The 22,744-nt window shown below is 39.4% G+C and overlaps 1 protein-coding gene across 1 annotated transcript in view; it reads left to right on the top strand.

Moving 5' to 3' along the window:
- Nucleotides 1-10,283: 10,283 nt before the first annotated feature.
- Nucleotides 10,284-22,744, top strand: part of LOC101600466 (fibronectin type III domain containing protein 3C1-like) — a 67,721-nt gene continuing 55,260 nt past the window's right edge. Inside the window, exons 1-2 of the mRNA XM_004666959.2 lie at nt 10,284-10,368; nt 12,750-12,832. The gene's annotated coding sequence lies outside the window, so the exon portion shown is untranslated. The remainder of the gene's footprint in view (nt 10,369-12,749; nt 12,833-22,744) is intronic.

Below are 22,744 nucleotides of genomic sequence, written 5' to 3'. Positions count from 1 at the left end.
CTATTATTTTTGGACACATTAATACCTAATAGGAATTAACAGACCAAGAGAGCAGAAAATCAGTAGGAACATCCTTGAACTCAACAGTGCTGGTATTCAGCAGGTTATACACTACTTCAATAGTGAAACACATGGAGAACAGACACTCCTCCAAGGCACATGGAACATTCATGAACATAGACAACGTTCTAGATTATGAAATAAACATTTAAAATTAAGACTGAAGGCTGGAGAGATGGCTTAATGGTTAAGGCACTTGCCTGCAAAGCCAATGGACCTCAGTTTGATTCCCCAGGACACACGTAAGCCAGTTGCACAAGAGGGCATATACATTGGGAGTTCGTTTGCAGTGCTTGGAGGCCCTATGTGTCCATTCTCTCTTTCTCTTTGCCTCTTCCTCTCTCTCTCTCAAATAAATAAAGAAATAAAATATTTTAAAAACTAAGACTAAAATCATACACTGTCCATTCTCAGACCACAATGGAAATAAAATAGAAATCATTGACACAAAGATAGCTTTAAAATCCTCAAACACCTGGTGCTTAGGCAGCACACTTCTAAATAACATATGGATTTGTGAGAAAAGATCAAAAGAAATGTTAAGGGCTTGAGAGATGTCTCATCACTTAAAGGTATTTATTTGCAAAGCCTGACAGCCTGGGTTCAATTCCCCACTGCCCATGTAAAGGGGCACATGCATCTGGAATTTATTTGCAGTGGCAGGCAGCCCTGGCATTCATTCTATCTATCTATCTATCTATCTATCTATCTATCTATCTATCTATCTATTTATCTATCTATATAATGTTAATATATTTGAACCTAACCTATTACAATAGCATCAAAAATTGTGGGACATAGCAAAGAAATAAAAAAGGCAGAACTTACAAAACATGCTATAGAATTAAATGCATATATCAGAAAAGGACAAAGTGCTAAAATAAGTTGCCTAACTTTCCACCCTAGTAAGGTAGCAAAAAGGGAATAAGTTAAATCCAAAGTAAATAGAAGAAAAGGAATAATAATAAAAAGAAGTGTGAGTCAATGAAACTAGAAACAGGGAAGGGAGAAGATTAATTAAACTAAAATAATTTCTTTGAAAAAAATCAAGAAAATTTGTAATACTTTAGCCAGTCTAAGAACAAACGAGAATTCTGTAAACATTTTTAAAAGAATTAATACCAATTCTTTTCAAACTGTTCCAAAAAATGCTGAAGAGGAAGAAACATTTCCAAACTCATTTTATGAGGCGAGCATTATTCTGATTCCAAAACCAGACAAGGAAACTACAAACAAGGGAAATTACAGACCAGTATTTCTAAGAATCCTCTGCAAAATATTAACAAAACCAAGTTCAACAGCACATTAAAAAGATAATATGCTATTCTCCAATGAGATTCACTTCAAGCATGTAAGAATGGTTCAACATATGCAAATCAATGAATGAGATGCATGGCATTAAGACTAGGAACATTTCAATAGATGGGTAAAAAAGCATTTGACAAAGATAACACTTTTTCATATAAAAACTCTTAAGAAAATAGGTGTAGAATGAGTGTTTCTGAACAAAATAAAGACTATATATGAGCCAGGCATGATGGCACACGCCTTTAATCCCAGCTCTTGGGAGGCAGAGGTAAGAGGACCGCCATGAGTTCAAGGCCACCCTGAGACTGCATAGTGAATTCCAGGTCAGCCTGGACTAGAGTGAGACCTTGAAAAACTAAATAAAGTTTCTGTGCATAGAGATAAGTCTACATGATTTTGAACCATCCTAAGCTTCCAGTGCTTCTTCATAATAGCAAACCTGTGGCCAGGAGCATTAGTTGAATTGATAGTTTTGCTAAGAAAAGGATGTCAGGGGCTGGATAGTTGTCTTAGCAGTTAAAGCACATGCCTGTAAAGCCTAAGGACCCCAGTTTGATCCTCTAGGTCCCATGTTAGCCAGATGCACAAAGGGGCACATGCCTCTGGAGTTGGCTTGCAGTGGCTAGAGGCCCTGGTGTACCCATTCTCACTCTCTCTCACCCTCTCACTGTCTCTAATAAATAAAAATAAAAATATTTTTTTAAAAAAATAAAGAAAAGGTTGTCAGACCATCTTGTAAAGCCATTTTCCCAATTTTCTCACACAGGTAGAAGGACCTGATGTGGTAGTTTGAATCTATATACCCCATAGACTCAGGTGTTTTATTGAAGCTTGTAACATGGATCTCCAGCTGCCTGGCTGAAGAAGGTGTCACTGGGGGTGATCATGAGGTCCAGCCCCAAAATGTGCTTGGAGCAAGATCTAAATTCCATTCCAAAGTTATACAGAGAGGTCTGAGCTCTGTGGGTTCTTGCTTGCTGCCAGTTATTGTGTTTTTGTTGCCTTTTGGTGTTGCTGGCTGTTGATGCTTCTCTATGCTTGGGTTTATGGAAGCAGCTTCTTCCACCATTGATGGAACTTGTTTCTGGAGCTGTAAACTTGAAATAAACCCTGTTCCTTCCAAAAAAAAAAAAAGACTATATATGATAATCCCTCCATTAACATCAGACTTAATGATATAAACCAGAAAGCTTTTCCTCTAAGATCTAAAAGGGAAAGGAATGCTCAATCTTACCAACAAATGAATGTCATTAATACAGGAAAGGAAAAGTTGTCTCTGTTTGCAAAGAAGATAGCCTTATATTTAGAAAACCCTAATGATTCCACCAACTAAACCTGTTAGAGCTAATTAGCAGGTTTAGTTGGTGGTATATAGTTACATTCCTATATACCAACAATAAAACAGGAAAATTAAAATCAAGATAAATAATATTACAATAGTATCAAATATTTAGTGTTAAATCTATCCAAAAACTGAATGATTACACACTGACAATTATAAAATAAGGATGAAATAAATTGAAGACAAATTGAAAAATATCCTGTGTCCATGGATTGGAGAAAATAATATTGTCTAAATATCAATAGTATTCAAAATTAACAGAATCGATGTAATGTCCATAAAAATTCCAATGACATTTTTACAGAAATATGTAAATGTAAATTGTATATGAAATCACCAAACACACCCAAGTAGTTAAACTAATATCATGCAAGAAGAAAAACACCTGAAGTCATCAAATTCTTGATTTCTATTTATATTGCAAATATATACTAACCAAAACAGTAATATCCTGACATGAAAACTGACATGTAAACAGATGAAAAAGAATGGAAAGCCCAGAAATAGATGCAGCCCTTCATTTCACTCATGTCTTACAATAGTGCCAGGAATAAACAATGGGAAAGGACAGTCCATTCAATAACTTGTGCTGGAAAGTAAATATTAACAAGCAAAAATTTGAAATTAGGTCTTTAGGTATTGGAAAGATTGCTGAATGGTTAAAGCACTTGCTTGCAAAGCCTTCCAGCCTGAGTTCAATTCCTTAGTACCAATGTAAAGCCAGGTGGGTATTCATTTGCAACAGCAAGAGACCCTGGCACATGCATGCATGTGACAAAAAAAACTTTTTTTAAAATAAAAATAATAGGCTAGAGAGATGGCTTAGCAGTTAAGACATTTGCCTGTGAAGCCAAAGGACCCAGGTTTGATTCCCCAAGACCCATGTAAGTGAGATGCACAAGGTGGCACTTGCATCTGGAGTTTGTTTGCAGCAGCTGAAGGCCCTGGCATGCCCATTCTCTCTCTCTTTCTCTGTCTCTTTCTCTCTCTCAAATAAATAAAATAAAAAACTAACTATTTAAAATAAATAAACTAGGCCTTTATCCCATACCATACATAATCAATTAAATACTTAAGACTTGAAATTATAGGCCCTAGCAGGAAATCTACTATTATTTTTTTGGATAAATGGATGTGTAATGACCATCAAATTCCCTTCTTAATATTTATGGCTGTGCCTATAGATTAGACCTGTCCTCAGCTTTGGCCAGAGAAGCTTTTTCTTTTCTTCTTCTTCTTGCAGCTAACCATGATTACTCAACAGACTCAAAACTCTTCAGTGCTGAGAATAAGTTAATATTGAGTTCTCAACACTAAGTGAAACATCTCTATCATCCCCTCCCCACCCAAGTCTTAAGGAACATTGCAAAAGAGGAGGAGGAAAGAATGTAAGAACCAGAGGATGGGGAGGAGTGATGTGCAATGCTAACTTTTGACATGAAGTGTTTGTTGTATTCATGACCTCACAGAGACTTGCACAATACTGAGCCCATCAATATTTCATCGTAGATGGAGGAACGCATGAGGCCTCATCCTCTCTGAGGAGTCATTGGCAGTTAAGAGTTGCTAGGGAAGGGGAGATTTTCTTCAGTAATGTAGCCACTGGTAAGTTGCATGTGCTTTAGTAACCCCTTACTCATGCTCAATCAAACATAATTAAATTCAGTGGGCCACACACATACAATAAAAACAACATCAATGCACAAGATGGGCTGGGTTCCTGGGCTGAATAAGAAGAAAATGACACACCGATCCTGGCTGAGTCAGCAAGAGCAGAGCTACTGAGACTCATTCAGTGCACCAAAAAGGGAAGCAGCTTCACACTCAACTTAGGTGACAGTGACCACTGGGGTGACTCAAAACTCACCAAAGTGACAGTTGAGTGTTCAACACTGAGTGAGATATCTCTATCACATCTTCTAATGCTCATGGACCATTGCAGAAGAGGAGACATAAAGAATCTAAGAGCCAAAGGAAAGAAGTGTTTTCAATACTGCCTTTCCAGACACAAAGTGGCCATCATATTGATGACCTCACAGTGGCTGACACTGCCTACACAAGACCTGCATAATAGGATGGGGAAATGACAACATCAAAATAAAAAAGAGACTAGTTGGAAAGAAGGTATTCAGTGGAGGGGCCATTCAGGAAAGGGAAAAGGGAGGGCAGTAGGAGTGGGGAACTATGATCATAGGACATTGTCCATATGGACAGAAATTAATAAAATGTTTTAAAAGTATAAGAGGAACTAGTTGGGAAGAAATCATTTGGTAGCAGGGTCATGGGGAGGTGGGAAAAGAGAAGGTTATAGAAGGAGATTATGATCAAAATACATTCATTGGGCTTGAGAGATGACTTAGCAGTTAAGGCACTTGTCTGCAAAGCCTAAGGACACAGGTTCTACTCCCCAGTACACATGTAAGCCAGATGCACATGGTGGTGCGTGTATATGGAGTTCATTTGCAGTGGCTACAGGCCCTGGCATACCCATACTCTCTCTCTCTCTCTTGCTTGAGATATATATATATATATATGCCTCTCTCTTAAATAACATAAAATTATTTTTAAAAAACTACATTCATTACATGCATAAAATTTTCAATAAACACAATAAAATGTACTTGAAATTGTAATAAGAAAAAGTACAAAGGGAGGAGGGTACTTAATAGGTTGATATTGTATATATGTAAGTACAATGATTGAGATGGGGAGGTAATATGATGGAGAATGGAATTTCAAAGGGGAAAGTGGGTGGGGAGGGAGGGAATTACCATGGGATATTTTTTTTTACAATCATGGAAAATGCTAATAAAAAATTTAAAAAGACAAAAGAAAAAAATACAGGAGAAGATTCATGGCATTGGCCTTGGCAGTGAGGTTTTGGGTACAACACCAAAAGTACCACAGGAAGCAAAAGCACAAATAAACAAGCAGCAAACTAAAACTTTCTGTACAGTAAAGGTTAAAGCCAAGACAAACAATTAAAGGTAATCTGGAACAGAAAAACTATTACAGCCCATATGTTAAGAGTTATTTTTGCATTTCTGGGGACAAACACCTGGCCAGAAGCACTTTATGTGAGTAAAGTGTTTATCAGACTTGCAGATTCCAGAGGAAGCTTCATTATGGTGGAAGAATCTGGCTCACTCTAGCATACAACCACAGCAGAGAGAGAAAAACCAGAACCTGCAAGCATGAACAGCCACAGCTCAAGTTGGCTCTCTACATACCTCTTAGGGCTGGTCTCAATATCTGTCCCCCAGTGGTACATCTCCAACAGGGCTCTGCCTGTTGAAGAATAAATAGGAAGTTTAATCAAAAACACCACCACACCATGTATCAAATAAGGTGTTAATATCCAAAATATATAAGAATTCATACAACTCAATAGCAAAAAGCAACTTAACAATTTAATAACCTATCTACAAAATAGGCAAAAGGTGCTTAGGAGATGGTTAAGTGGGGAAGAGTATTTGCTGCACAAGTATGAGGATTTAAGTTTGACCCACAGCACCCATATAAAAAGCTAGGTGTGTCCACACATACTTGTAACACTAATGTTGAAGAGAGACAGAGACAAGAAGATTTTGGGGGGTCACTGGTCATCCAGTCTAGCCGAAAAATGACATGAGCTCCAGGTTCTGTGAAAGACTCCTCAGAGCAATAAAGCCAAAGAAATATAGAAGGTGACACCCAGCATCTTACTCTGGCCCATGTGCATCTTTGCACATGTGCACATGAGCACAAATACACACACTGAAAAACAAACAAAAGACATGAGCAGACATTCATCAGATAAAGACACACAGAATAATTTCAGTATTATAATTTTCCTGGTGTAAATTTCAATGTATAAATGTCATGCTTATCATTTGGTTATACATTCAAATATGAATTTAATAATTTGAAGCGTGGGCTGGAGAGATGGGTTAGCGGTTAAGCACTTGCCTGTGAAGCCTAAGGACCCTGGTTCAAGGCTCGATTCCCCAGGACCGACGTTAGCCAGATGCACAAGGGGGCGCACGCGTCTGGAGTTCGTTTGCAGTGGCTGGAGGCCCTGGCGCGCCCATTCTCTCTGTTTCTCTGCCTCTTCCTCTCTCTGTCTGTCGCTCTCAAATAAATAAATAAAAATAAAATATATTTTAAAAAATATTAATAATTTGAAGTGTTTTTAAAGCTACTACTATTAAATAAGTGCAGTTAAATCTCTGAGCTTAATTAATTGCCACTTATAATTATTTTGCAGTAAATCTGTTAAGTAAAGTTTCTTCAGGTTTCATTGGATACACAGTTATAATGGTTATTTTTTTTAATTTTGGGGAGACTGGAGGGATGGCTTAATGATTAATGAGCTTGCCTGCAAAGTGAAAGGACTCAAGTTCAATTCCCCAGGACCCATGTAAGCCAGATGCACAAGGTAGTGCATGTGTCTGGAGTCTATTTGCAGTGGCTGAAGGCTCAAGTGCATCCATTCTCCCTTTCTTTGTATCTGCCTCTTTCTCTCTCTTTCCCTCTCAAATAAATAAATATTTTTTTTAATTTATTTGCAAACACAGGGACAGAATGGACATGCCAGGGCCTTGTGGCACTGCAAAAGAACTCTAGATACATGTGCCACTTTCTGCATCTGGCTTTATGTGGGTACTAGGTAATTGAACTTATGCTGTCAGACTTTGCAAGCAAGTGCCTTTAACCACTGAACAATCTCTCTGGCCCCTGGTTTTGTTTTTGTAGTGACCACACTACTGCAAGGAGACTCTTGAAATAAACCAGTATTTGGAAGCTGAGAGTGGTGGCTCACACCTGTCATCCCAGCACTCTGGAGGCTGAGGCAGGAAAACTTCTGAGAATTCAAGGACATATTGTGTTATAGTGTGAGCCACTATTTCAAAAAAAATCAATAAAAAAGTTGTTAGAAATGTTTTAAAATGATCTTTTTGTTGTTGTTCTTGTTGCTTTGTTTTTGTTTTTTGAGGTAGGATCTCGCTCTAGCCCAGGCTGACCTGGAATTCACTACATAGTCTCAGGGTGGCCTTGAACTCAAGGTGATCCTCTTATCTCTGCCTCCTGAGTACTGGGATTAAATGTGTGCGCCACCACGCCATAGGGGCCTTGTTTTTGTTGTTTTTGAGGTAGAGTCTCACTCTAGTTTAGGACGACCTGGAACTCACTATGTAGTCTCAGGGTGGCCTTGAACTCATGGTGAACCTCCTACCTCTATGTTGCAGGTGCTGGGATTAAAGGTGTGAGCCACCACACCCAGTTCATTTATTCTTTTGATGAGCATTTACACCCATAAATTATCTTAGTTTTGTTTGTCATTTTGTAGTTTCATAAGTAACTTTGGAGAGTTCCTTAGAATTTAACCCTCATTTGTCACACAATTCCTGTGGGTAAGGTTGCTGTTTATAAAATTGTTTGGAATAAGGCTCATATTTCCAGAAGCCCATCCCAAGTCCTAATAAAGGGAGGTGTGCACATCTATTTGTAGGATGTCACTATTTGCTAAGATCGAGTACTGGCAGCTTCTAAGAGTTCTTGGCTATTGAGTTACTCATGCTCAACCTGGCCACTAACCTTTGCCAAGGATATTTTCAGTATGTGATCTCTACAGACAACTTTTCCAAATTCTCTGTTTTCGTGGTTGCCCAGAAACATGAAGCAGTCCTTTTATTGGTAATTCTCTGAGTTGTCATTTGCTTGGGGTGTAAATTATCTAACATCTTTCAAATGCCTCCACAAAAAAGTTTTGTCTATATATAAGGCCACATATAAACATATCCTCTATGATAAAAACAGCACTTAGTGAGTCCCTATGTAGACTCTCTTGCTTGATCTTACTATTTCTTGAGCTATTTTGACCAGGAAGTCATGAAAGGGGTAGAAATGATAGAAGACATGGCCTGTGCCTTTCAAAAGACTTTCATCAATGGCAGCCCTCCTTGGTTCTACCTCTCCTAACCTGGGCAAAGGCAGTGCTGCAAATCTCATTGCAGGCCTCTCGTGCCTACACCCACCTCGAATGTGTGAGAAGTAGGCAGCACAAGGCTTGGATAAGGAGACCAGTATTACAACAGAGCAAGCCCCTTCCCTCACTGGCCTTCACTTCCACCCTCAGGGAGATGTTTGGAAGGTTCAAAGGTTCATACATTTAATCCCATAAGAACATTATATCTGTCAAGTCTCCGTTTTATTTTAAATTGTTGGCCTGCTCAGTCTCTTCCAGAACCTTCTCTCCTGGATCATAAAGATTGGCTCCTACAGAAAAGTCTCAAGGCTCCCCTGACTTCCCTGCTAGGTCCTGCTTCTCAACAGCCACAGCACCAACCCAGCTCTCTGTGTGAGCTCATGTTCTTCGCTGTGCTATAGTCTCTGCACTCACCTTGGTCTCTTTGAGACAGAAGGTGCCCACTCCTTTCCATAGAGCAGTCTGCCTTGTCTTATGTCTTCAGAGTGGTAACTACACTCTCCAGCTTCCCAGATGCAGCCTCCCTTTAGGCAGTGGCAGTGCATCACATCTCCCCTAGAGCCATCCTTCTAGGTCTGATGCCAGCAGCCGGTGGTTCTCAAAAAATAAAAGCAGCTGAATGGAATTGAATCCACTGAACTCCCCTCTGAAAATCACCATTCCCCAAAGGCTCCTGGCACTTGTCTCCTGTCAAACATTAGCATCTCTACAACTCTTAAGAACCATTTGTTTACTCTGGCCCCAGCCTGGCTAGGGAGATTCTCAAATCCACTTATTGGAGATGGAGGAGGATGGGGGTGGGGGTTGGCAGAGAAGAGCAAGCCTGGCCACCCCGTTCATTGTGAATTATAGTATTTTATAAGTGCCCCTGCCCTTTTCCTTCACAAATCCCTTTGTTAGCGAACACTTGTGTCCAATCCTATGATTCAGCAATTTCCTCTTCTGGACCCTTTCACTTTGGGACCGACCGCAGCTGCCACAGACCCTTATGAAACAGAATCCACACAATAAAACGGCCAAGGAGATAGGTTTGCAAATTGGGAGTGCTAATCTCAAGAGAACGGAAGAAAAGGTTGGCCGGTCCCATGATTGCGCAAATGAGTGAATAGCCTAGTTTACAAAGAGGTAAACGGCCCTCGTATTAAAGAACTCCAGAGCAGTGGCCCTCCATTCCCAGGCTGGGGCCTGGGGGGGGGGGGCACACAGTGAGTCAATGTCCTTTGATGTCCACCGATGAGTTTTTCCCTGGTCTCAGAGGGCGAGGCTGCAGTGGCTGGCAGCTGTGAAGGACAGAGCTGGGAAGTCTAAGGACCGCCTGCTGAGTCTCGCTCAGTAGCTTCAGAACTATCTAGATGTGCCGAATGTGAACCTCACTCGACAGACCTTGGCCAAGAAATTGAGGGTCACTCAGGAGCTTTTTGGCTTCGGTTAAGAGAAGTAGAGAAAAATGTCAAAGGGACTAAGGAAGAACAGAAAGTTCGGTGCGCTATGTGACTTTCCCTGGAGCGGCAATGACTTTCAAGGGCCCCCCCTTTCGCCGCCCAGCCTTTCGCTCATAAGGACGCACTCTGCCAGGCCCAGCCCTCAGAAGCAGAGGCACGCGGTGTCCAGGTCGCGCCTGTCCTTTGCCGCCCCCAGGCGTCGCGGTCTGGTCTGGGAGCCCCGGTGGAGCGGTCTAGTCCTTCCTGAGGTAACCAGCGCGGTACAGAAATGACGTGCCGGGGTTTCGGGAAAGCTCAAGGGCTTAAAGCACAGACCCAACCCGGATAATAGGAAAGAATGGGATCTTTGTCAGGACCCGGGGAGGGGGGGCAGTCAAGGAGCTACGGACCAGTCCCCGCCCTCTCCCTCCTCTTTCCCCTGACCTGGTGGCCTGGTTAGTCTGTTGGTACCCTCCCGGGGCCACGGGCCTGTGACCCCGCGGAGGCGACAGCGGGGGGTGCAGGCCCGCGGCCACTCTTGTTTTTCTTTTCCTGTCACTTTTTCTCTCTTGCCCCTCCCCGCCCAGTCTTTGGGCTCCGAACAGCTGCTGCTGTAGCTCCTAACTTTGTGCCTTTCTTCGGCCACCAACGGCTGTTGGCGTGCTCCAAGACCCGGGCAGGACGCCCCGCCGGAGGGGGCGTGAGCACACTCCGCTAGGACGGCCGCGCGCATAGGGGGCCGGAGCGATGCGGTGACCGGATGGAACGCGCCGAATAGCACGCGGCGGCGGCGGGGGGTGGGGGGGGAGGCGAGGGGCGGGGCGGGGCCACTAGGCCCCGGGCTGGCTGTGCCTGTTGCTGGGATGCTGATGGATAGGGTTACACGGCTGCTGGGGCCGGCTCAAGGAGGTGAGGGGATATTTTTGGAGGGAAGACTTTCTGAGTTTGGGGTCGGGAGTGGGGGGAGGGCAAGGGAGATAAAAAGTTACTCTTCCACCTGGACCCTCATTTAGATGGGGACTATATAATAGGCGCGGTTCCTTGCCAGCCATTGGGTGCCGCTTAGACCTTCCACTACCCTCAGAGCCTCCCATCCGCCGGTCGGGCCCCAAAGGTCCCGCCAGCTCCCCCTTTCTTCCCTTAGCCTTACTTGCTTGTCTTTGTATTTGTGACTGTTTTGCCAGCCCCATCTTTTATCTTTCTTAATCCTGAATGGTTCACAGTTGCTTTACTTCTTATCCGAAATGCACCGTCCTGATCTAGAAAGAAGTACCTGAATGGGGAATGAAGCTCTTGGAGAAGCACTTTTATGTCTGCTGTCTTGTGTTCCTTGACTTTCCAGCAACGATAGTTTTCTGTGTCCAGTTAATTGTAGAATTTGGAGCTCCCGGAGTCGGAGAACCTTTTGCAGGAATTTTTTTTGTTTAATTTTTCAGTACTGTTCCAGTGCTAATTTTGTTCTTGCTCACTCTCGCATTTTTCCCCTTTCTTTCCTTTTCGGTAGGCACTGACTGGTAAGTCAACTAGGTGCTTATTTTACTGAGAAAAGAGAGCTAGTATCCTTGCCGAATGTACACAAGAGCATTGCCGAGCGCTGACATCTTTTATTTAACCACCTAAGCGATCAGTATTTATGGGTTAGTGTGGAGAATTATTTGGAAACCACTGTTTTTTTTTTCCTTCAATTTTTTCATTGCGCTTTGGAGGTATCTATCATATCTGCGGATGTTGAATTTTCTAAAGCTAAAAAAAAAAAAAAAAAAAAAAAGATCGGTAATGCCCTTGTTTTTTCCTACCTGTATGTTATTATTATGACTTCCTTGAATGAATGCCTTGTGAAGTGCTTTGAATCAAGTTATCTGTTTTTTTGTTGTTTTTCTTTTCCCTCAGTGGGAGAGTTGCAAGTTTTTATTTCCCAGATTTGTTCATTTGACCATAGGACAGAATATTTATTTTCAAGGAGTTTTGCTGATGTTGAATTCACTTAAGAAATTAGTAATTATTTTATCACTATTCTGACAAACGTAAAAGAAATCAAGAGCCTTAAATACTAATTCAAATTTTGCAACACCTGAAAGGGAAGAATCTATCTTATTCCTACTCCAGACTCGCCCCTAGCCTCGCCCGGCTCTTGCGCACTCCGCCCCTCCTTTGACATTCCACATAATGAATATAAGTGAAATACGATTCTTAAAGTAATACCTGTGTCTTACAGGGTGGGTGACAGAAATACCAGACAGCTTTCATCGTTTATTTTTTAAGTTACCACTGCAATTCTTTTGATGTCATTTGTTACCTAATTTTTTTGTTTGTTTGTTTTGCAAAAAAACGGAAAATTAGTTGTTGGAAACTTATGTCTTTCTCCACAATGTAATATACATGAATTTTAATCATAAATAAAGTCATAAAATGTTCATGAAGGGTGACAGATTACAGCTAACTTATATCCTGTGAATACTTTTAAATTATTCTCATTAACAAAAATGTAAGGCTGTTTGTTCTGCGTTTCGATCTCAAAAAATAGATAATTTGAAAAGTTCCTAATAACGAATTTGGCATTCAAGATTAAGTAGAAACCTGAATGACAGAATTTGCAGAGCTTAGGGAAGTTTTCTGAATATTTCCACCTGTTTTTGTGTCCACCTCAAAGCGAGCCTGTGTTGAAATCTTTCCAGACGGAAGTGGCTTCATGCAGCTCATCACTGCTGAGCACCAGATTTTAGCAGAAGAAGAGTAAGTACCTTTCACTGCACTGACTTATTAAACCCTTGAAGCGGGGTATGAATTTTAAATTGGTCTGTGCTCACTGCAAACCTGACAAATCTTGTTTAAGCTCTAGGCAAAATTCTATGTGTTTCAGAGCACTACAATTAAATTGACAAAAGTAAATCTCAATTTCCTTTCTATTATATTTCAAGTGTGCTATAAATCACAATCCTGGTTCATAATACAATTTATTATGGAAATATCTGAGGAGAAATAAATTTATAATATTCTACTACTTATATGTGCCAGGTTTCAAGATCTCTAAAATCTTCACACAACAGAGGTTTTGTGTTTGTGTATTTCATTTTGTTTCTTTTCATTTGTTTTGCTGGGATTTAGAATTAAGAGTTTGACACTATCACAAATATTTTCATTTCTTAATGAAAACATTTTTTCACAAACTCTCATTCGGTTATAATTACACTACTTAGAGAATTAATTATACTAAATGAAAAGTAGTGAGCTCAAACATATTAGATCTGTTAGGTGGGTGTGGTGGTGCACACCTTTAATCCCAGCACTTGGGAGGCATATGTATGTATATATGTTTTTTTCTATTGACTTGGACTTGCCAAAATAAGTAGTTTTCTTATTAAAACTTTCAACAATTAAAAAGGATTCAGTAGAGGTAAGAGGAACACTGAGAGTTTGAGGCTACCCTGAAACTACATAGTGAATTCCAGGTCAGCCTGACCTAGAGTGAGATCCTACCTCAAATAACCAAAAAAAATGAATTCAGGACTGGAGAGATGGCTTAGTGGTTAAGCGCTTGCCTGTGAAGCCTAAGGACCCCGGTTCGAGGCTCGGTTCCCCAGGTCCCACGTTAGCCAGATGCACAAGGGGGCGCACGCGTCTGGAGTTTGTTTGCAGAGGCTGGAAGCCCTGGCGCGCCCATTCTCTCTCTCTCCCTCTATCTGTCTTTCTCTGTCTGTCGCTCTCAAATAAATAAATAAATAAATAATTTTTTTAAAAAATGAATTCAGATATTTAAAATTCAGATTTTTGAAATAGACAATGTATAACTTAAGCTATTCTATTTTGGTCACACTTTTAAGTAGTCAGTATAATCTGATTTTCAATAATAGTTTGAAAACAAATTTGGTAGCTTTTTTAAAATTTAAATAAGTAACATTTTAAAGTTAACCTTTTGATATCTTATTCCTGTATTATAGATAAACTATGCTAATCAGTACCAGAAATTCAGTGGGTTTTGGAGATTAAAATAATATTATGCAGTTAGGAATATATAATACTATCATAAAAAAAATAATTATGGGGCTGGAGATGGCTTAGCAGTTAAGGTGCATGCCTATGAAGCCTAAGGACCCAGGTTCTATTCTCCAGGTCCCACATAAGCCAGGAGCACATGGTGGCACGTTTGTCTGGAGTTCCTTTACAGTGGCTAGAGGCCCTGGTGTGCCCATTCTCTCTCTCTCTCTCTTAAATGAATAAAAATAAAATCCTTTAAAAATATTTATAAGAGCTGGAGGGATGGCTTAGCAGTTTAGGCATTGACCTGCAATGCCAAAGGACCTTGATTTGATTTCCCCCAGGACCCATGTTAGCCAGATGCACAAGGGGGCGCATGCATCTGGAGTTTGTCTGCAGTGGCTAGAGGCCCTGGCACACCTGTTGTTTTTTTTTTCTCTCTCTCTCCCTCTTTCTGCCAAATAAGTAAAATATATATATATGTGTGTGTGTGTGTGTGTGTGTGTGTGTGTGTGTGTCACATCTAATAATTTATAACATTTTCATTTCTTAAAATCATTTTGATTAAAAAGTGTCACTTCTGTGCATAGTGGTGCATGCCTTTAATCCCAACACCCAGGAAGAAGAGGTAGGAGGATTTCCAAGTGTTTGAAGCCACCCTGAGACTACATAGTGAATTCCAGGTCAGCCTGGGCTAGAGTGAGGCCCTACCTTGAAAAACAAAAAAAAGAAAGAAAGAAAGTAAAAGAAAAAAAAAGCGTCATTGATTTTATCAAAGGGAGAAAACATTCAAATAGGCTTGTGTCATGTGTCTGTCTAGGATCTATGACACATGCAACATATAATCCCACTGATCATTGCCAATGCTAAACATAATTTCGTAGTTATGACTAACATTTGTAGCTTTGACGTTCCTTGAAGGCTTTAAAATGTAACAGAAGGGGCTGGAAAGATGGTTTACCGGTTAAGCACTTGCTATGAAGCCTATGGACCCCGGTTTGAGGCTTGATTCCCCAGGACCCACGTTAGCCCAATGCACAAGGGGGTGCACACGTCTAGAATTCCTTCACAGCGGCTGGAGGCCCTGATGTGCTCATTCTCTCTCTGTCTCTCTGTCTCTCTCTGTCTCTCTGTCTCTCTGTCTCTCTCTCTCTTTCTTGCTCTCAAATAAATAAATAAAAATTTTTTTAAATGTAACAGAAGGATTTCCTCATGGAAAACTTTGGGATTAGAGATGACACAGGAGGTCAGCCTAGTGACTATCCATTCCATTAGTCTATATTTTGAGGTGACACCAAAAGATACTTTGTGAAGAATATAATGGACTTTCATAACATAGGACTCAGGGAACTAAATAAGCACTTCATATATCCCAGCTTTCTATTAATAATGGAAGATTGATTAATATATTAGAATTTTCTCTAATCTGTTTTCTGTGCACAAATGTATGTGTGTCCATAAAAGTGCATTGTTGGAGCCAGGCATGGTGATGCATGCCTTTAATCCCAGCACTTAGGAGGCAGTGGTAGGAGGATTGCCTTGAGTTCAAGGCCACCCTGAGAAAACAGAGTGAATTCCAGGTCAGCCTGGGCTAGAGCAAGACCCTACCTTGAAAAACCACAAAAAACAATCCATTGTTGGATACACAGTAAATATATTTTTGTTTTGATATTTTGTTGTTTGTTTGTTGAGACAGAGACTCAGATAGCCCAGAATGGCTTCAAACTTGCTATGTAGCCAAGGATGTCCTTGAATTTCTGATTCTTCTGCCTCTACCCTCCAAGTGGTGGGATTACAGGGATGCATCATAATGCCTGGTTTGTGTATACAAGTTTTATTTAGTCATTTTTACTTTACAGTGTATATTGCATTTATTCATCTCCAATGGTACCCATTCCTTTTTATTCTTCATCCTTATTTTCCATACTGGGAATTGCACTCATGAACCTTTAAAATGTCAGGGATGTGCTTTACCACTAATCTATATTCCCAGCCCTTTTAAATGTTTATTTTGAAACATGTTTGTTAAAACATGATAAGCATGGTTTGATTTTTATTTTTATAGCACCATAACTAGTTTGACAATGACCTCTGGCTTTTCAAGAATGCCTAAAGTCAATTGTCATAAAATTATCAAGACTAAAGGGAGATAAAACTAATGAAGAAGCAAGTTGGATTTATTGATAACAAGGAAGCCTATATATGGAATATTCAATGTAACTCTAGTCCCCCAAAGTTTTGTCTGAGAAGCTTTCCTATGGATGATTCCATTCTTTATATTTTTAACTTTTTTATAGTCACCTTATTTTTCCTTTTTTTTTTCTTTTTCTTTTTTGAGGTAGGGTCTTACTCTAGTTCAGGCTGACCTGGAATTTACTCTGTAGTCTCAGGGTGGCCTCAAACTTTCAGCGATCCTCCTACCTCTGCCTCCCGAGTGCTGGGATTAAAGGCGTGGACCACCAGGCCTGGCTAGTCGCCTTATTTTTAAATTGACAACTTCCATAATTGTAAACAATTTCCCATGAAAATTCACTCCCTCTCCCCACTTTCCCCTTTGAAACTTCACTCTCCCATCATATCCCTCCCGCTCTCAATCAGTCTCTCTTTTATTTTGATATCATCATCTTTTCATCCTATTATGATGGTCTTGTGAAGGTAGTGTCGGGCACTGTGAGGTCATGGATATCCAGGCCATTTTGTTTCTGGAGGAGCACGTTGTAAGGATTCCTACCCTTCCTTTGGCTCTTACATTCTTTCCACCACCTCTTCTACAATGGACCCTGAGCCTTGGAAGGTGTGATAGAGATATTTCAGTGCTGAGCACTCCTCTGTCACTTCTTCTCAGCACCATAGTGCCTTCTGAGTCATCCCAAGTTCACTGCCTTATGAAAAGAGAAGCTTCTCTAGCCAACCATGAGAGTAGCATTAACATAATGGTATGAACATTAAGAGAAGTGCTTACTGGGCAGTTTGGTAAACATAGTATATACATTTAGCCAAACACCAGCAGACGTTACACCCCTAGGGCTCATGACGAACCCTGTTGTAGGTTTTCAGTATCAGGGATGTATTTCCTCCCATGGAGTGGGCCTCCAGTCAAATTAGAAGGCAGCTGGTTTCCACCATAACAGACATGCCACTATTGCACCTGTTGGCTCCTTTGGCCTAGCTGGCCAAATATAAGGCTTGCAGTGTCACTGTTGAGTTTCTTCACGGGTGAATCTCCCAGTGAACTTCATGCAGCATGACTTTTTCCAGCATTCTGTCAGCTGGACTACATGGAGGAGGTTTTCAGCTCAGTTCCAGCAGGATTTTTCAGTGACCTTACAGCCCAAGTATGTGGAGTCTTCAGCAATAGGGTCTTACCATCTATTCCTGGTAGGAAACCAAGAGCCTCAGCAATGGCCTATAATGTTTTGAGGGCATCAGGGGCCTCCCTGGCCAACAACTCACTGGAAGGTATCACATCACTGGTACTGAAAATTTTCTAGTAACAATCTATGGCTCCTGTGTGTTCCATTGTCCAAAATAGTAGGTTTCCAAAAGACTTATTTATATCCTCTTAAATTTGATTAGTCCTCCCTCCACCTTTCATTTACTTAATCTCTTCCCCTGACCTCACTTAGGCCTTTTCACCCCCATTAATCTGTTCTTCTACTTATATATATTCTTTATCTTTTTATCCAAAAATTCTCACTTTAAAATCTCTCCTTAAGATACTTAAGCATTGCAATTTGTAATCATGATTTTAGCTAAAATACATTGTTTCTCTTGCCTATTAAAGGTCATACAGACTGCTAAAGAGTTGAGCCTTTTGGTTAACATTATCTAATTTATAAGAAGTCCTCCAAAGGTATTTAAAATATGTGACATTTAAAAAAATTGTAGTCAAAACCTTGATGTGAATTGTATGTATTTTTATTAATTTACATTTACACACACACACACACATTGCATTTTGATCTTATGCACTCCATATTGTCTGCCCTCGTCCCTACATCCCACTTACTAGTTTTTCTTCCCACCATTTAAGATGTGGCTATGCCTTGGAAGAGAATGGCTTTCCATGCAACTGTTAATTGTCTTTAATTCCTAGAGGAGGTTTTTGACCTTATAAGCCCCTCCCCTATCTATAACAAAATGTTGACTGACTCCATCATGTGCAAGTAACTACATCTGCTGTGAGCTCATGTATACTCAATATCTTTTTTTTTTATTTTTACTTTTTATTTGAGAGAGAGAGAGAAATAGAGAGAGAGAGACTTGAGGATTTGAAACTGAGTCCATTGGCTTTACAGGAAAGCATCTTAACCACTAAGCAATCTCTCAAGCCCCTCAATATTTTTAAAAATGTATTCTATGTAGACTGTACTAAGCAGAACTATTAGAGTTTTGACTTATAATTTTTCATTTTCATCTACATAAAATAACAATGGAATATCATGTCTCTTTTTTATTTCATTTATTTTTGCATGTACATGCATGTTCATATATGTGTGGACCAATGTGTGTGGTAGTGTGTACATGGGGAGGCCAGGGTTTACATCAGGTGTCTTCCTTGATTGTACTACACTTTATATTATTGAGGCAGGGTCTCTGACTTGAACCCAGAACTCAACAGTTCTCCATCTAACTTGTCAGCTTGCCTCAGGGATCCCACCTCTGCCTCCTAAACACTGAGATTATGGGCAGACTGCCATACCCACCCAGCACGTACATGGGTGCTGGATGTCCTAACTCTGTTCCACATACTTGCATGGCTTATTGGACTGAACCATCTCCCCAGCCCTCTATTTTCTTTTTCTTTGAGACCAAGTCTCACATTATAGCCAAGAATGGTCTCAAAATAAGCCAGGTATGGTGACACATGCCTTAAATCCCAGCACTCAGGAGGCAGAGGTAGGAGGATCGCCATGAGTTAAGACCACACTGAAACTACATGGTGAATTGGTGAATTCCAGGTCAGCATGAGCTAGAGTGAAACCCTACCTCGAAAAAAAAAAAATAAAAGAATGGTCTCAAATAAAGTTTTTCTGCCTCAGCTGTCCAAAGGCTGGTATTATAGGAGTGCACCACAATACTCAACTTCTAAATTTATAATTTTTGAAAACAGTTCAGGGATGGAGAGATGGCTTAGTGTTTAAGGTGCTTGCCTGCAAAACCAAAGGACCCAGGTTTGATTACCCAGTACCCTCTCTATATATATGTTTCTCTCTCTCCCTCAAATAAGGAATTTTTTTTAAAAAAAAATTCATTTTTGTGGGTATGGTGGTGCATGCCTTTAGTTCCAGCACTCAGGAAGATCGCTATGAGTTTAAGGCCACTGTGAGAGTACATAGTGGGCAAGAGCGAGACCCTACCTTGAAAAGAAATTCATTCTTTATCATTTCATTTAATAATCTCAAAATATTTAAGTGGGAATTTTTTATATTTTATTGTTCTATATGTTACTTCATGCCATTTTTAAGGAAACACCTCAATGATATTTATTACTTGTACTTTCCCAACTTAATTGTGTATTTTTCTCAGAATATATTTTTATAAAACTTACTGCCGGGGCTGGAGAGATGGCTTAGCGGTTAAGCGCTTGCCTATGAAGCCTAAGGACCCCGGTTCGAGGCTCGGTTCCCCAGGTCCCACGTTAGCCAGATGCACAAGGGGGCGCACGCGTCTGGAGTTCGTTTGCAGAGGCTGGAAGCCCTGGCACACCCATTCTCTCTCTCTCTCTCTATCTGTCTTTCTCTCTGTCTGTCACTCTCAAATAAATAAATAAAAAATGAACAAAAAATATTTTTAAAAAAACCTTGCTGCCAAATAATAATCATTCAAACTTTATAAACATGTGTTTCTAACACTAAGTAGTTTTGGAAAGCTTTGAGTCATAGCAGATTATATATGTGTGTGTGCGTGTGTGTGTGTGTGTGTGTATCTGCCGTGTGTATGCCTTGGTATAATATTATTGATCTTCCACATCCTCAAAGGACTGCTCTAAATTACACTGGGAGCTATGGTAAATATTTATGAAATAACTTATGCCTCAGAAGCAAATCCCTTGTTTAAGGGGCCATCACTATAGAAGCAAAAGGACGGTTTCTAATGCCACATCGATTTTACATTATTGCTGTGTTTGATAACATCATGGAGCTTGAAACTATAGAATTCATACTTCCCTGGCTTCAGTACATAAAAGATTATTCCATTTCATATTTCTATATTTTGTTATTTATTTTAAAATAGTCTATATTTATATACTTATTTTTATTACAAATTTCATGTACACATTTAGATACATAATTCATATGTACATATATATCCTAACCTAATTAAACATTTAAAAGAAAGTAAGAGGCCATTGAGGTTTGCTAATGTAAATACATATTTCACTGTTCATCTCAAGACGCATTTGATTATAATTTCAAGTACCACTGATCTCTCTCTCTTCTGACAAATTCTGGAACCAATTTTCAGAGTTACATATTTTAGCCTTGTTTTATACAAGTGACACCCATCTAATAAATAGGGATATGTTAAATATGTGTAGGCTTATTAATCTGGACCCTCTTGTGCATTTTCCCTAAAGAAATAATATTATAAAGTAGTAATCAGCATCCTTAGCAAGTTTATTCAGCATATCTTGTAGTTCAAATGTTGTATCTGAAATGAAAATCAGTAGAAACAGGGATGTTCTCCATGTTGGTAATTAGAACACAAGAATCACAAAGTATTCTTCAAATTGAATCCTAGTGCTTGAGAGGGGAAATGAACTAAGTTAAAGGATAATGAAATAGTAGTAGTAAGATATGGAGATTATTAAGAAATTTCTAGACAAGCAGGTATATGCCATTTATTGTCCATATACAATTTCACTTATAAAATTAAAACTTTGTTGTATTGTTGTAGATTTATTAGCAGCAATATTCTTTTTTTAATACATGACATTAACATTGTTTTCCTCCTGAAAGCTATAGATTGGTGACCAATTTTCAATGCAAGTTATGCAAGAGTTGAAAGGACAATGTATTAATATGTCACTAAGGAAAAAATTATTTGTGGTTAAATTACAAATAAAATTAATGTACAGACTATAAACTATAGAATGAATTAGGTTAGATGATGGATTGGAAAGAGAATTATCTTAAGTCAATTATCTGTTTTGGCCACCAAATAATATTAGGCCCAAGACTTAGGCTGGAGGGCTATGAGCAGAGTAGGAATGAGAGGTCATGAAACACTTATACTATATTATCTTGTTTTATTTCCAAATCCTTTTTCTCTGAGCTGGAGGCCACCTGCAACTCCCTGGGCTTGATCCTCAGCACTAGAAAAAAAAATGTTGAACTAAATGATCTTCCTCAAAAGAACTTTAAACTTTGAAACTTCTGGGGAAGCAGGTACATGGCAAAAGAAAGATATTGTAAGATATTGTAGATATATACTGGTAAGTTGTCTTACATAATATCAATCACAAGCTTATCATAATATGATAGCAGCTTAATAAATTGCCTATTTCATAGAAGATTGCAAAGATTAAGTGAACTGTATCATGATTAATACTTGAAATGGTGCCTAGCATGTGCCAATGGAACAATAGGTTTTTTATGATTATCATTAATGTATCACCACTTTTATTGTTTTCATTGATTAAATCTTGTCATTTATGAAAAAATAAGTACACACCTCCATGAGTTAAGAAGATAATGCAGCCAGGCATGGTGGTGCATGAATTTAATCCCAGCACTCAGGAAGCAGAAATAGGAGAATCACCATTAGTTCGAGGCCACCCTAAGACTGCATAGTGAGTTCCAGGTCAGCCTGAGCTAGAGTGAGACCATACCTTGAAAAAAAAAAAAAAAGAAGAAGAAGATAATGCACAGTAGGATGAAGATAATCAACAATATTGTATTATGTATCTTAAAATATGAATGCCTTCACTATAAAAAATGATAAACCTTGGATATGCTATTACCATGGGTTAATCATTCCCTAATGTATACATGAATCAAATATCACAGTATAACAAACATGTTCAGTTGTTATGTGTCATTCAAAGAACACACTCAATTTTGATGATATTTAACTGGCCCTACCTAATTAGAAATTGTCATATAGTGCATGTAGACTTTAGCCTTAGCATCAGAATTGAACTGATTTTTTGAAGCAGGGACTAGGGCTGACCTGAAAGGAACCTGGAGGTAAGTAAGTTCTGACTGTGTCATATGATTTTGATTGACCTCTTTCTGCCCTTTTATTCAGTGAAAAGCTAGAAATATTGGCAATTTCACATCATTCCTGAGACTGCAGTCCTCAGAAACCATTTCCATGATCCTGATCAAATGATATTCATAAGAAAGTATAGCTGTAATGTATTTTTAATGGATACTTTGATATTAGACAACTTTGCACTTTTCTTTAAATAAAATTGACTTCTCTGATATTGACCACTTAACATTTTAAAATATAATATGGATACCCTGAATGACTGCAATAAGACTGGTTTTACCTCTAAAATGGTATTTTTTCATTTTAAACTTTGCAACATACCCACCTGCTCATCTTAGGCAGAATGATATTGAAGAAAAAGATCCACATATATATTAAATCGGATGATTAAACAAATTCTTACTTTGGAAATAGAGATTTGATTTGAATGCTTTGTAAATAGGAATGTTT

Source organism: Jaculus jaculus, chromosome X (genome assembly GCF_020740685.1).
Source record: "Jaculus jaculus isolate mJacJac1 chromosome X, mJacJac1.mat.Y.cur, whole genome shotgun sequence".
In the NCBI taxonomy this organism is placed as follows: Eukaryota; Metazoa; Chordata; class Mammalia; order Rodentia; family Dipodidae; genus Jaculus; species Jaculus jaculus.
Note: the sequence above shows the minus strand (reverse complement) of the source record. Positions and strands in the feature narration are given on the sequence as shown.